This window comes from Anopheles coluzzii, chromosome 3, assembly GCF_943734685.1.
Source record: "Anopheles coluzzii chromosome 3, AcolN3, whole genome shotgun sequence".
Lineage (NCBI taxonomy): Eukaryota > Metazoa > Arthropoda > Insecta > Diptera > Culicidae > Anopheles > Anopheles coluzzii.
This window is the reverse complement of record NC_064671.1, coordinates 92,042,155-92,058,884: the sequence shown is the minus strand read 5'-3', so window position 1 is coordinate 92,058,884 and position 16,730 is coordinate 92,042,155. Positions and strand designations below refer to the sequence as shown.

At 45.5% G+C, this 16,730-nt stretch overlaps 1 protein-coding gene across 6 annotated transcripts in view; it reads right to left on the bottom strand.

Annotated features, from left to right (window-relative positions):
• The window catches only part of LOC120958849 (ecdysone receptor), a 187,400-nt gene that overhangs the window by 136,610 nt on the left and 34,060 nt on the right, over positions 1–16,730 (bottom strand). For 5 of the 6 annotated variants that reach the window (XM_040381904.2, XM_040381903.2, XM_040381906.2 and 2 more), the window contains exon 2: positions 12,510–13,703. The gene's annotated coding sequence lies outside the window, so the exon portion shown is untranslated. Of the gene's footprint in view, positions 1–1,373; positions 1,459–12,509; positions 13,704–16,730 lie in introns of all 6 variants that reach the window. The other variant, XM_049610026.1, reaches the window with a different exon arrangement.

Sequence of the window (16,730 nt, the reverse complement as noted above, 5' to 3'; positions counted from 1 at the left end):
ACTTGATCCACAATCGCACACAGACACACACATACATCCCACAGGATATCTTGCTTACAGATTCGAAATCACTCAGTAAGATAGAGAGAGAGAGAAGGAGACCTTGAACATCCGTGAACCAACAATAACAACTAAAAAAGCCAAAGCCAACACGACACTGCTCGTCAAACACCTCTCCCGCTGGCCTTGAGCTGCGGGTTGTGTACTGTTTTGTGCTAAAATGCACATAAGTTAGCAAGCGTTAGCGCACTTCTGCCACTGCCACATCGGAACAACCCGGTCACTTCCCGCTTCCCGGCAGGGTGGCGGCGCGCATGCAATCACACCGAGCCGCATACAGTCGCATTTTGGGGCCGGCAAAGAGGGTGTGAGTTTCGGCAGAAGTCTGACGCCATTTCGAGAGCCTTCCCCAGCAGCGGCAAGCTGATGGCTCGTCCTGCTGCATAAACCATGACGACGACTACCGACTTTACCACGGAAAAATGCGTTAAACATTATCGAATGGAATATGGAATTATTTTACATTAACGTCCTATGGGAAAAACGTTCACCGGCGGCAGTCCTTGTCTAAATGAAAACCGAAAGGTCGTAGGGTAGTGATGGACATTATTAGGAAATAGAGATAGATAGAATGTATAATTCCTCAGGTATGAAGTTACATTTCCTCAGGTTCTTTACAGCGAATCTTGTTGACTGCACGCGACAACAAGTAAAAAACAAACATTAAAAATCGTCCATTGACCTTCCCAGTAATGTCAGCCACGAGCGGCTTGAGCTCAATCATCACAACCATTTGAAAGCAAAATAATTAGCGCTTTCACCCGAAAAACGACTTTTGCAAAATCACTTACACGAGGATAGAGTCGTTAGGACAGAAATAAAGATGATATAGTATAACTCGCTTGCTCGGTACATGGCGTGTGGTCAAGCGACCTGGTACAAATGCCGACAATAATTCAAACCTTTTTGCGTCGTTGCGGGTGTCTTTTCTAAGAAATCGTATAAAAATAATAAAGTTCTTTTCATTTTTTTAATTGGTTCAATTCAGCTATCGATGGCGTAGAATAGTCTCAAACAAAGAGTCTTAAATAAGAGATCAAAGCAGCTTTCTTCGCCTTACTGTTGCAGTAGAAAACAACATCAGCATGACATCCGAATATTGTACAATTCTTGTTTTGCTGCGACGAAAATTTGATTTTTTCCAATCAGCAAACGAATTGTCTCGCGCACCTGGTTCAACAAACCCCAGCTGGAAAAGCGTGTACACGTGTAGTGGCTGAAAGTGTTTGCTGATAAACGTACCCCATAGCGTACACACCGAGATTGTACACATTTCCTCAATTCCCTAACAGCTTTTTGTGAAGAATGCTTACGTGATGACGTGAAGATTGTCTGCGTTTTTAATTTCATTCTCGAAACGTTTACAACTGAAGCCAACAAAGATTGTCTGCTGCATACCTGAAATAAAAGAATATAGAAACAGAACCGATTATTATAAACGATACATTATTTATTAGCTGCTGGTGTGATCATAAATTATCTAATTTAATCATAAATTAATTCCGTTTCCTTCCACTTTTTTTCCACAAACACACTCCACTGTTTGCACTAGGTCACTGTAACGTGAGTGCTCAATCAACACACACAAACACCCCGTTCCAGGAGCCACACATACACACATAAATGCATTAGAATCACAAAACCAAGTATAAAGTTTCGTAATGATTAGTTGAAGAAATGTGTCGGGCACAAGCTTCTAACTCGTTCTGCCGTAGAAACTGCTGGAGAGCTCGATGCTTCATCCATTATGCATAAGGTAGAGGAAGCAAAGTTTCAGCTCCTTCCGTAATTTGAACAAAAATTGAATACAAAAAGTTTCAAAGATGTTTAAGCAAAGCCGTACACTTAAAACTGCACAACAAACATATGTACCACAACACTAACCATCTTTCAATTATACTATAGTATTACAGGCACTTCGCAAGCGTACGCTGTGGTTAACTTCAAAGCTAACCCCAACCCTATTAACCGCCATCATGTAAAGACGCTAGCAACAATGTTAAGCTACACTTGCGTCACGCAAAACCCCTTCGGCATCGTGTACGCAAGAACCCCCCTCATTCTACCAACTGATGATCAAGATACGAATCAACGTCTTCCCCTTTTTCGCACTCCACTGACAAATGCACCGTGGCAGCAAGAGCAGCAGCAAACACACTTGAACGATGCCTCCATTGGCTGTACCATTCGAGTTGAAATATAATCCTTCTGCTATCGAGCTTTTCCATTAGCACAGACACAGGGGGAAATGGGGAAGCGACGTCGTTCCGCCGGGCAAGACGACACAGCATGGTTGACCTCGTCGGCGGGGAAAAGATTGCCTTCGAAGTGCATTTGCACTCCCCAGCTCTCTTTTCGCCCCTTTGAACGCGTCCCACTTATCGATCGACATGCTCAGATATTGCTAATTAAATCTTAACATTAATATTATTTCTGCCTGCTCATTCTCCCACCGACGGGCTGGGGAGGGGCAGTCCGAGTAACTGACGGTCTGGCGCATAGTCTGGTCGCGTCAGCTGGCTTTGCCGGAAAGCGAGAAACGCTAATTGTATAATGATTTGATTGATCAGCCGAGTCGATCGATGACATTCGTGCGCACCGGATTGCCGCGAAAAATATAGCCGCCGTGCGGGCTTATCGCACCCGCGGCGAAACCATGGTCCTGGGTGAGGTTTGGAAAAATCATCTGTCATACTCATAAGCTGCCTGTCCGGCCTGCCGGCCGTTGGTCCGCCCACCCAGCCCGGCCCGTCACTTCGGACCAAACGAAAAAGGACTCCTCGCAAAACTCGAACGACCAGTTCCACCTCCCGATGGAGCAGCACCGTGGCGGGAACGGGTTTTCGAGCTGGTATCATACTTTTTTCTGTCAAGGTGACGGCAACAAGTCGAGCTTTTCTCAACCCGACACGGAGGCATCCCCCGTCAGGCATCCCAGCCCGGGAGAGCGCGTGTTCTCCCTCTACCGCCTGTCGGTCCACACAACATGGGCGACCCTGAAATGGTGGCTGCAACAAGCCGACACGGTTTCGCTAAACCGAAAACCTCAGTAGATCATTTTTCATTCAGTCTTTTGCCCGGCGCGTTTAATGGCGTTCAGCAAGCAGCACGATACGCGGATAGGATTTGTCGCAGTTGCAATGAAATGAACGGCAAACGGCCGTTTTTTTTTGTTGTTGTTTGCCCTCACCCGCGCAACACGCAATCGCAACAAAAGGCTTAATAGCTTTGCTTAAATTTTGCATTGAAATTGAATAAGCCACCGCGCGCGCGCCTTTAGCGGCCGTTGAATTACGCATACAGTTGTCCCGCGATCACGCTCAAGGCTGCATTTGGGAAGCTCCCAGGCGAACATGAGAGACAATGTTGCTTGCCCGTTTGGTTTGGCTGGCCTTGAGCCGGTTGGGAAATTAGAATACATTTCCATCGAAGATCTGAGATCGATGGCGCCTAAGATGTTACGAGCGGACAACAACGCCCAAAAAGTAGTTCGACGCTCAGTGTTATGCTAGCACTGGCAGGGAAGTTGTGTGCATATTAAACAGCCAAAACCGAGGAAGTATGCAGGAATATGCTAAAGCATTACCTGGAACATCGCTAAGAACATCTCAGACATCAGAATGGTAGCTTTTTGTTTGATTGTAATCTTCACCAGCACAAACAAGTACGGTGGTCAAATGGTAATGCAGACAGACTCGCAACTCAACAGACTAGCGTTCAATTCTCAAATATAAGCCAAAATGAAACATTTTTGCTTGTCTTTTCCGATCAAGTATTCAATGAATCCTCCAAGCGCATAAAATACTATTCTAAAACGTTGATGTCTTCTAGTCGATTGTACGTGGTGGTACCACATACTTATATTCAAAGCACACGCATTGCATTAATGAATGTTTCCCCCGATCATACCTTCGATTAGGCATGCACAGCACACACCACAATCGATGAGCTTTACAGCAAACGATTAGCCAGCCAACCAACACACATTTGTTTATTTATTTTTTCTACTCCTCTCTTTAGTTTTGCTTCAAGCCAACATCCGCAAACAAACCGCACCACAACGGGTACAAGTGAAACACAGCGGACATAATTTCTCAACCAAACCAATTCCAATGGCGATATGATGGAAAGGAAGTCCTTTTTAGATCACTATCGAGCCCTCTCGCGTCCATCAGGGTGGTCTAGGGAAACAGTTGTTTAATAATATTCGATGATCAATTCCAATCACATCTCCGAGGACAGAGAACGTACGAAGTTCGATGCGAGTGTAAAGTGACGTTCAAAGTAGCAGGCATTTCGAAGAAGAAGATCCAACATCGTTTTATCAGATCGAAACATCTGATCGAGCGATCAGATACGAGACTTCCTCAGTGCAATTTCGCGTGTGTCTTAGATCGTTTGAAGCACTTAGATCGTTCGGACAAACGATTATTGCGGAAAACATCGTGTCAAGCGTTACTCTTACCACGCATCTTCCAAGTCCAAGTTGTCGAACAAAATTAGCTTCTTCATTGCACTCTCTCCCGCTTTTCTGCAGAGTGCATCGTATCGATTGCTTGGTAGGGGTAGTATTTTTTCAACATTGGTGTCAGTGAAACAAGAAAAAACTACCATCGCCTCATCGACACGATTCCGTCCGTGCACGCATTCACGGTGAATGTCACAGTGTAGGTCAACAGATACGGCAGACGCACGCACTTCCCGCGCCCCGGATGGACCGGGAGGAACCGGTTTCGCTCTGCGTCACCTCCATCGCAAGAAAACCGGTCCATCGGGTCGGTGTGGCCGATGGAATTGGCCAAAGGAAAACATAACGATGGAGTTAAAACTAAAAAAAAAGGCACGCATACATTCATATTACCCTGAAGCAGTAACGCAAACACTGACCAACTCGTTGAGCAGAAAAGTTAAAGAATGATAGAGGGCACCAACACGCGGGACGCCGATCGCTGGGAGTGAGACGACATGGCTGGAACTGGCCCTCTGTGGACAAGCTTCTAGCCTATTGCTTAGCCTGAGAGAAGATGTTCTTTTTAGACGTTCCTTGCTAAGAGCTGAAACTGATGAAAACTGGTTTAGGGTTTTGTGTTGCGTACACACATGCCGGCTTATGGAGAGGAGCTCGAGCTGGACTACTATCAAGAAGATTGCAAAAACGATTTTCCTCCGTCCTCCAGGTCGGGCATGGAAAGGTATGCATGGAAATGCATTTAATACGATCCTTCCCGATCCAACCTGGAACGGAAGAATCTTTCGCGGAGAATGGTTCGATCTCAAGAGGGGAAAACTCCATCGCTACAATGTTGCGAGCGCTCCAAGAATGGGGAATGACGTGATATTTCAACATTTAATTAAATACGGACCGGCTGTCCAAAGAAGGATAATTGAACGATACGCCAACGACAATTACACATACCGTGCCTATCAACACTGCATCCGAAAGTACCGAGAGCCTGTTCGGGGAGCCTGCGCATCGACATGATCCTGAAAACAGCCACAGCGATCAGCGCTACTTTGTTGCTAAATGGGACAGAACTCGATGTCAGGTGATCATTGGCCAGAGGTGTCCGTTTTCTGGAGCTGTGTCTCGGTGCTTTACGTTCAAGAATCTTCAATGCAGAGATATATCCAGGATATGATTCATTGTTGGAATGTGGCATTTTAATAATTTCGTGCTAAAGCCACCCTACCGAGACGGACTATAAATTCAGCTTCATTATTCACTCGGATGCGATATATGAGCTGCGTAAATGCCAATGTCCGAATAATACATATTCATCTCGAAAACTAAAGCACCAGCAATATCAACAACTATCCTCTGGTGGCCCTTGCAAAAAAATGCCTCCTCTATTACCTTTTCCATTCTAATGCGCGTTTCCTTTTCCGGTTCGCAGCGGCTAGAAACCGAACTATAACTTCAAACCTAACCGCACACACAAACAGACCCGCGTGCTTTAATATGGACGACATTAATCACCTTCTCAAAGCACTATCTAACTGCTCTCGGCTTCCGGTGCCAGGCCGTTAGCATTTCGATAATAACTCCAACACTGCTAGGTGCTAACGTGGCTCAATCTCGTCACCCCGTCGATCGCATACACTCTAGACGCGACTAGTTCGACACTTCTTCCTTCGGCTGGCCGGCCGGTGGCATAAAAAGGTATGCACGCGTTTGTCAGTTGTCCAAAAAGGCGTGACACCGATCAACGGACGAGCACGGAGCTCAGCTTGTGCGGGCGCTCTCGCGCGCGCTCTCTGGCCTCGGATCTATTGGTCTGTTTGCTTAAAGTTAATGGCGTGTGCAAATGATTGATAATCTCCTTTGTGACTTTTGCACACACTTTACGGTCTCCAACCAACGTCAAGGGACACTAGGAGAAAGGGAAAGAAGTCTGGGGTGAAAAATAAACAAATGGGAAAACAGGAAAAACCCCCACGACCACCACCCTAAGGGGGACTCTGTTTGTAAGGTGAGGCCATTATCTTTAAACCGCGTACACACACCATACACACATTGCCATAAACGAACGACTCTGCAAGACTTTACAGTCATATACCTCGTACAGTGAAACAGTTTCTACGTACACTTATGTAGGTTTTTGAATATAAATTCGTTACACTATTCAATCATGATAAAGCTTGAAACTTGTTAAGTGAAGTAAAATAAAGCCCACTAAAGTCCTGAATTAATGAACCATTTATCAATGAGCGAGTGCTGTTGCTTTATCAGCCACAGTGAAAAACTCCATAACTGAACCTGCTGCTGTTACACTGCAAGCTTACCCACTGTCCTACATTCCCTAAACGCAAGGGAGCCCTCGCAAGGGACTGTGATGTGTGTAAGCTAACTGCCACACGCGATCGAAACACTTTCCACGCCAGAACTACCTACCGCAGGACCCAAACAGCTACACACAATCTAATCGTTGGCAAGTTTGCAGCAAATTAATCAATGTCCACTGTAAACTATACCACGACACGGTACGGCAGAGGAGACGGACACAATATGGACGCCCTAGTGGACGCTACTTCCTAGCTGGCGTTCCTTGGGGAAACAAGTAAGAAAAACTGCATCACATTTTAGGCACCAAATTACCTAAATTACGGTATTATGTCTTCTTATACCTTCCTCCTATTGACAAAGTACCAATTGTTATCCTGCAACCGTTTTTGGGTACCAGAACAAAACAAACGTCTAGCAACAGAAACCAACAAATTTCACAACCTACACAAATCGTGCCAGACCGTCAGCAATCTCTCCTGCCGAGATTTTTTTTTTTTTTGGCAGTTCACGTCAATCGGTTGATTAACGATAAATAATTTGATTGACAGGTTGGGCCAGAGCAATAAGAAGCCTAACCCACACCAAAGGATGAAGAAAGCGAATTCTAGCAGAAAACATCCAATAACTCTCGCCTAGTGCGGCTAGAACCATACTTTCATTGGCGTATTGTTTCTCTGCCCCGTACCCCCACGTCTAACTTTTCGTAAGATAGTGAGCTTTTTAGACTCGCACAGTCTCCGTGAGTCAGCACGTTGTTGGGCAACATGGCGACGAATGCTCCCGTGAGTGTAGGTGTGTATGCGTGTGTCCCAAACACTCCCATCCTAACCAAAGCTGTGCCGCGGCGGTGTTCACCTCCTGCCGCTGTCGATTTTCGCATCTTGATAGCCCATTAAAGCTTACCACCCGCGCTGCCGGGCCCCAATTGTAAAGTTATGTTGTTCGATTCCCCCAGCTCGCTCGGAGTCGGGTAAACCTTCCTGGTTATCCCGCGGGTGGGGGATAAGGCAGTTATTAAAAGTGACGAACTAATCGCACCCCCAGCTTTGCCTTCTATTCCCACCTCCAAAATCCTTGCAGGTCGTTGACCTACACGATTCATTAGCACGATTCTGTTCGTGAATCTGTCCGCGAGTGGCGTGGTGCCGTACTCTTAACCCCTTCCCTGCGCCATTTTGAGTGCAAAACATTACGACCCTATAACAACAGCCAACCCAACAAAAAAAAACACGTTTAGACGGCAACAAACATACCAACAACGGCTACAGCTTGGACAGCATTATATCGGCGCCTCTGAACGCCCTCGTGAGTCGTCGTCAATCTGCCATCCAAGCTCGGAAAGGCATGACCGGTCGATTTGGCATAGAAGTTTCCAAGTACCACACGTGACACACCGGGCGGGCGAACTATTCCGATTGCAAAGCTGGATGGATTTGATTGCAAACCACGTTTACACCTTCCCAGATCTATGACCCTCCAACCCTTCCTCTACCATTCCCTCCGCCAGTAGCGGTCGCAATTCTGAAGTTTGTTCACTGTTTTCTAGGAACTCACAGAAGATCTGTCAAACGTCAGACGAGAAGTATGCGAGGCGTGGTTTTTGGACATCGGGTCGGTGCCTCTCTTTGGCTTTGCCATCGTTTTTGATCGCCGCTGCTGCGCCGAATTGTGTTTGCTCGGCATCTCTGTACGTTTGATAGCCTTTGTTTGCAGAAAATAATGGCCAATTGACGTGTGGTGTATTTGATGATCAAGCAACCACTAGAAAAAAAAATAGACGAGGATCACTGGGCAATACTGCGAGAGACACGTCACGGTTTTTGGTGGAGGTGGAGATACAGAGAAAAGCAATTTACCAGATTCCAGGTGATCGGATTACTGTCGCCAGCTTTAAGGGAAGGTCGTGAGCAGAATTCAAAACGGTGGCGAACAAATGGGATGATGCAACTTGTTGTCTTTAACTCCAGAAGACCTATTTTAATGATGTGTCGTTAAGAAGGTCAATGTATCGTTCAACATACACGATAACGTCTTTAAATTCTTTGAGTTTTTGATATCTTCACAGGAACTTGAAGCCCCTGATGACTTACATCTGACCGGAACTGGATCTTCTGAGAGAGTTAATAACCTCCAGAAATTCTATCAATACTCTTCCAGACAAAACATCTAACGCAGTCCTCATCTTCAGCCAAGTCTCATTAAACCGATGCCTCCGAAACCGAACAAGTAGTATAGTTCCCATGCACTCTCATCTCCCTTGAACAAAGCTATCTTTTTTGTAACTTCCGTTCGCGACTTCCTTCAGCCTGATCTGCATTGTTTTTCATTCGTTCCCTCCATCCTATCGACTCTTCTGCCAAAGCTACTGAACTATTCCACCTCAGACTAGAACAATCAGCTCCCTTTAGCGTCCGCCAGATTCGTCACACTCTTACATCATCGTTCAGCTTTAATGATCACGCATTTCCACCTTTGCGGAAACCGGCCTTTGATGCAGTACAGCCGGCAGCAGTCACTAAACATGGCGGCAACAAACATCACAATGGTCCAAGATGAGTATTCGATAGGAGGCTCGGGTTCTATTCTATTGCCTTTTAGAATGAGAACTAGAGGCAGACAGTGACTGAGTCAGAGGGGAAAGAAACCGACCGGACACAAAGGTACCCGGGTACAAGGTGGTTGTGTATCGCCTTATAACAATGAATCAACACTTTTCCTTCCACGTTTTTCTGCTCTCTCGGTGAAACGTGCGAACGTCCAGTGTGTATGCACCGGGGAGGCATTCTACTGTGCGATCTGTGACGATTCTTGCTGGCGTGTGTGTCTAGCAAGCGTTCTAAGTGAAGTTGACTACTTCCCAGCCCAATATCTCTCTCGCTCACTCCCGCTTTCTCAACCCCAAACCAACAGAGTTGGAGAAGTAAGCGCGCAGAAATGATAGATAGCTACGCAGTTTAACCTTGAACAGTCGCTTGTCAGCATGTGCATGCGGCTCCATGTGGTTGTGTGGAGCAAAAAACACCCCCAACCGCTCTTGCGTTACATTGCTTGTTCTTTCCTCCTTCCATTCCATGAATAAGCGACCGACAGAAGGGAACCACGATTGTCTGACGTCTGAGACTGGGCTTAGATATGCGTGTGGAAAAAAGTGGGGGTAAGAGTTCGCTTACCGCGCGTCTGTGACTTTGGTTTGCGCTATCGAGAATGCGGTTGCGCATATGCTAATGAACTCTATCGCTCAAACGAGCTAAGTAAACACACTACGTACACTGCCAAAGCCTGGGGTGGGAGCAATACGTTGGAGGTTTGGTACAGCATTCTGATCTCTGCTCGGAAGACTATTAGACCCGTGTCTAGACCCCTCTCGTCCAGACAATGATCTTACTTTTGTGGTTTTCAAAGACCAATTTCAATACAGTTGATTAGATAACAAAAAATATATATAACAAAAATATATTCTTGTTAACTACTTCACTGACGGTGACCTCACTGAATCACTTCCCTTCGAGCTCTTCTTGCCAAGATATACTTAATTCTAGGCCCAAAACAACCACCAACAGGCCAATCTACTTAATCCCCATGTTCTGCTGATGGCGCCGACGCAAGCCACCTTCAAAACGGTGCAACAAACACTTGCCCTTTAGAACGCTGCTGCACACACCCGGTCGTACTGGTTTCATTTTCTCAACCTACACACAAACACACATCCTCTCGTTATGTCACACACGCAAACGCCCACCCAAGAGAGCCATCTTCCTTCCCACTGCACAAACAGAGGCACAAGACACAAGTGTTTTCTAGCGGAAAGTCTAGCAAAATTACACACCGTTCAGCACACAAACACCGCTGCATGTGCGCAGATGATGCGCACAGTTGCGATCGAATATAAAACGCCCAACTGCATATGCAAGAAACAGATACGCACACACATGTAGCCGTACGAAGCGAGCGTGATATTAGCGAGTGAAGACAGCGTTGCCTTTTGAGCATCTCTAACACAATTTCAAAGCGGAACGCATCGCATCGCGCAAGAAAAGGGATGCGAAGAGCTAATTTTAGCCGAACGCAACCGGTCCGCTAACGCAACGAGATGCAGATGCCGCTGCACATGTCAATGATGAGGCGTAGGTTGTTATTATAAAGCAAGTTTTTTTTTTCGTAGAATCAGCCAATTTAATCCAAGTTCTTCGAGAGTTAGTCATGATCTCTCAAAAACTCTAACTTATTATGTTAAAATTACTTTACACATTACACAAATAAAATTGAGAGCATGCCTCTCGTTAGAATGAAACGTTCGCTTGCGCGAAAAAAGAAAAACAATCCCAAACACCCATGAACCCAAAAACGAAATCGAGCGCACGTTTTCGGCTGACCTACTAAACGCACACGCTGCGCAAGAGCTGCGCGTACACGGTGCGACGACGCATCTGCATGTGCGTTGGTTGAGAAATGTGTCTCCTCTGTCATTTACTTTTCGGGTGCGTCAGACAGCATAGCAATGTTTTTGGGAAGTGCCACCGATTGGAAGAAGCGTTTCCGGCACTCTCGTGATCCACCAAGATACCTGCTTCAATGTAGAATCAAACGCATCTTTTTGGGGCGTACTTACGTACTTACTAGAAGCTTGACCATTCTTTACAAACTAAACACAAGCCGCTAGAAACGATTCACAAACTAATTTTGCTAAGTATCAACCCGTCACCTTCCTAATTACGTCTCCAACAGACTCGTTGTGATATAAACATTTTCCATTGATTGTGAAAAACTCCAACCATTAATTATGATGTGCTCTGGCAGCACCCGGCTCTTCGCCATCTCGAAATTTTCATTTCTAAAAGTTTGCCAAAACATGCCACTAACCGGGTGAAGAAAATTGCTCGGTTGGAAAATGTTTCCGCCCCATTCTCTTTCCGTTGCATTTTAATTGCACACTATAGAAACAAAATATCTCTGCGCAAAAAAACAAAAGGAAAAGTTAATGCTTTGCCGGGGAAAACCGTTGGCAAAGATAAAAGGTAACGAGGAGGAGAACACCCAAAGGGGTAACAAATCAAAAGAACCAGAAAACAAACCAAACAACGCACGAATGATAGAGAAAGGGGGCAAACACAAAACCACCACCACAAACACAGAGACAAACATAACGACCAGCAACAACAACAACCACACAACCGGAAGACGTTTCGCTTTTATTTCCCTCGGACACACTACCCCGCGTGGCAGCGATGGCGACGACGGTGAGGGTCATAAATCTGCTTCACAAATTTGACCGAAATGTTCTCTCATCTGTTGCCAACTTCACGAGGCGTCGCGAGAGTTTGAAGGTTTTCGATAGCAGAAGCAAAAACAATCTCACACACCAACAAAAAAAAAACAACAACCCCGGCACACCTGTGTGCTGCCGTGTGTTTGTGTGTGAGTGGTGCGTTTTCGATTGCCAGGAGGGGAGAAGATGGAGTCGCACACACGTCATGTGTGAAATTTCGGTCATCTATATTCGGCGGTTAATAAGCCGCGACCGCGATGGTTGTTTGGTTCAAGGCTTCTTTTGCTCTCCCCCTCCCCCTTCGGTGCAAATGGAACAGCATGCATTTCTAATGTTCATTTAAAAGAAGTGGAAGTGAACGCCCAAGTTCATCAAGAAAGCGCTAGAACGATATCTTACCTGCAGTGGTGTGTTCTGGTTAGCGGTGACCGATGTACTCAGCGAGAAATATGGGAAATACTATTCAGCTAAAACATAGTCTTGAAGAATTGCTTTTTGAGTTGGTGGTTTACTGCTGCTGCTACTGCTACTTCAGCTACCAAGCGAACACAACACGATGGTTATCTGTTTTCTTACTCTATGTTGCACACTCTAGCTCGATTTGCTTTCGTATGTTTTAGCACTGTAATCACTCGTTTCCGTATTTTACTGCTTTCTTACACGTAGTACACATCCACTGCTACCATTTGCATGTATCTCTAACACTAAGGAAACATTTACTTCCACACTTTAAAGAAATATATTTCACAAACAGACACACATGTACATACGCACACACAAACCATGGGGGACACAAACTGAAAACGTCGCTGCAGTCGCTGCGTCACTTCACTTTCTTTCTTCCGATTTCACTACTTTCGAGTCGCGATCATCGAAACCCGGACCTTTATTTACACACTTAACTGACTCACTCACACACACACTCGCCCCAAAAGCACTCTGGCGCTGGTGGCTGGGCTGGCCAAGGTTAGATGCGCGTCTGCCGTAACCAAACTGCTTTTTTTTCTCTCTTTTCTCCTTTCTGTATTTGTTGTTTTGGGGGATTACACATTTGAACCACTCACACACACATTTCACCCTTCAAACGGAGCACCTCGCACTCACTTCGTACCTGGCGCGATCGACAGCTGCTGCAATCGCAAACGATCCTACTGCTGCTACTGCTGCTATTTCTCCTCCATTTGGTGGCTGGTCGGTGTCAAGCAAATCTTAACGACTTTTCTCCCGATTGAGATGATTTCCTTTCTTCTTCTTACTCTTATTTTTTCTTACACTACTCCACAATTTTCGGCCACCCTGTGCTGACTACTTCACCACACCACCAGCAGGCTCGTGTTTTGGGTACGATTGGTTGACGTTGAAATATTTGGGAGCAGCAGCATATTGGTTTCACTTTTCTACACTTTTCACTTTTCTTTTCGTTTTCCTTTGGCGGGAGTTTCTTCTCCCCGATCTGGCTTGTCAACACTACTGCTGCCACTCAGATTTCACCACCTTGTTTTCAATTTTCACATTTTGCACACTTTTGGTGTGGTATTGCTTTTTCCGCGACACTTTTCTGGCGTGCTAAGGAAGAGGTGCATCGCATTTGCTCTATTGGGAAAATAGAAAATAAGGAAATATGCAACTAATTATTTACAGGACACTGGTACCTAAACCTAGCTCAATAAACACGAAAAGCAATTGTGTCATTCTAACGTAAAAGAAAGAATTTTACACAGCAAATGTGCTCTTTGTTCATAGTCTTTTCACAGCAAGCGTCTTCAAGTCTTCCGTTGGCACATTAAACTTAACACTCCAGAATTGTGCTCGCTCGTAAAAATGACCTGAAAAGAAACAAATAAAACATATTGTTAATTGTTTTTGCTCATTTAACCAATTTAATAAAACGTTACTTAGATATTTCCTTATCAATATAATCAATATCTAGCTAATAACGAATCAATTCACCCTAAAAGGACCTTGCACCGATTTCAATCTCAAATCAATCTTCAAGGTAAACCTTACACATAATCGAATTACATCGGACTGCTCCTCCACAGTGAATTTACTCGATTGCAGAAACTTAAAATGTTCTATCAAGAGCATCTCATCCACACCATCGCTTTATCCATGGCGTCCGATACCCAACTTCCAGCTCAATTTCTCCACCCCAAACACGACACACTTTCGCTCTCAAGGTCGTCCGGAGCAGCTTTTACTCTGCAGCTTTCCTGTGGCACTATATGGCAATCGTTTTATCAAAATCGAGGACAGCTAGTCCCGTCCTACCCCCGGTGCACATCACTCCAGTCGATAAAGGGCGATTGCATTCCAGCGAGCGAATAAGAAAGGAAAAAATGTAAAGCACAAGACAATCCAATCCTCCAGAGAGCAAAGGAGTCGCTTGATTCGATTTCAGTTCCGGCGCGATATTCTAACGCCAAACCCCCGTACGAAGAGCTAGACGATGCTTGCACGATTCTATTCAACCTCACCTCACACCTCGATGTCGCGCGCAAGAACCTTCTGGACCAAAACCGCTTTATCTTAACTAAAATCCTCCGCTCAGTCCGAGCGAGCCATTCGCACCGAAATCATTTCATTCCAACACTTTTTGTGAGCTTTTTCCCTTCTGCAAACCTGAGTCGCCTTCGTTCGCTTGACACAGGAATAAAAGTAAAATATGTTAGCTCCCGCTCCCCCTACCATCGTCACGACGACATCGTAACGTTAAACGTGAACGTAAACGTGAAGCAGATTACTCGATTGCATGATGAAGTAAGTTTTATGCTCTATCGCTACCTCCCTCCACACGCACACACACACGCTTTTGCCGGCAATGTTACAAAGCTTTCCGCCAAGCGGACGCTGGAGCTCGCCGGGCGCGCACACAGCACACACAAAAGGTGCTAAAATTTTACGTTCATTTACATATAAATTTTTAATTCACTGTCAGCTTCACGTTGTGCGCTCGGTCGCGTTTTTTTGGTAAGGAGTTGGCAAACACCAGAAATAAACGGACCAAAAAGTGATAGACGCACGCTCTCCCCTCCGGGTGCTGCACGCAGTGTTAGCTTCCCCGCTGGAGACACTCATTTAAATACATTTTTAATGTGTAAAAGAACACCAACCAAAGACAATTAAAAACGCGGCCAGCTAATTCACGGATTGAATAATGTCCGTGTGTGTGTGTACGATTCCAGCGATGCATGCGAGTGCAAATAATTTGAATCTCCAAAGCGGGAATAATTAGCTTTTTTGTTGTCGGTACCGGAAACTAATTGGTATATCCTTTACCTTTCTCTTTAAATTCGTCGGAATAATTCATTCACTATAACGCTGAAACTATAAAAAGGTTGTCTCATAAATCATATCTTCAAATAAAAAACATCAAACCAAATATCTATTTCCAGTTCAACCATTAAATCCAGCGAGTGAGAGATAAAAAAAACACAAATTTCCCCAAAAAAAAAGCCCAAAACAACATACATCATCAAACAAATATGACAAACATTCAAGATAGCGGCTACCAGGCGAGCAACAAAAAAAAACACCTAAACTCTCTTCCAATAACTCGTAAAACTCTGCCAGCAGATGCATTCCGTAGAAGGTGCCAATTTTTCTCCAAACGAAACTCCCAAAACCCACGATCGCATTGAACGTTAGAACAACACTCACAAACGGCCACAACAACAACAACAAAAAAGCAGCAAGCTCCACCAAAGAAACACAGATAAGAGCTGGAAGCTACAGCGAAAAGCCCGTTGTTCCTGTCCAGCTCGTTCCGCGATTCGCGAGACGCTTATGCTCCCAAGAGGCACCAACAGCATCACACCAACACCATCATAGCACCAAGGCACGCTACGCACGTGCGAATCGAGTGACGGGGCTAACTGGTCGAGAGCGCGGTTGGTTCTTTCCCCTTTCCCAAACGTACACCCTCCTTTCTGGCCAGCCCAACACCCCCTCCTTGGGCTGTGATTCGGGGGTCGCTAGGTTCGAATGTTTCGCCAAAGCGGGAAAGGGTACCGCGCGCCGGGGCGGCAGAAAAACCGGTTCCCGGTTGTTTTCTTCTACCGATCGCGTACCGCGGGCTTCCAAATTTTGGCCACTGGCCACGAAGCAAGCAAAACAGTTTCTTGGCAGGTTTTGTTTTTTTTGCTGAGCAGCCCACGAACCATAGGGCGAGCGGAAAATACGCTAAGCATTCGCAACAAAATTCGCCACACGGGATTGTGCCTCGGGATGCCCCTCGATTGGACCTTCTTTTATTCTTCCTTTTTCAATTCGATTCCACCAGCGATTCCCCGTTCCGTTTGGTGCGAGAGGAAGGAAAGTTCTGCAAAGGGAAACGTTTTCTTATCCCTTTTCTTGTCCGTGGCTGTGTTTGTGTGCTGTTGCCGTTTGCCAAATTGACCATTCTTGCCCATTCCTTTGTGGGCCTTTCTATTCCTTTCCATCTTGAGCATCCCAAAAGCGCATACCGACGGGTTGGGTTCGCCAAAAAAAAAAGATTGGAAGTTTTGGCAACAACCAAAAACGCGAACAAAAAAAAACTTCGTTACGAGACACCCAACAGCAAGCAATTGCAAGAAAGTGAAATGGATGGCTGATGATCGAGCGCCCCAAAAACGGGTT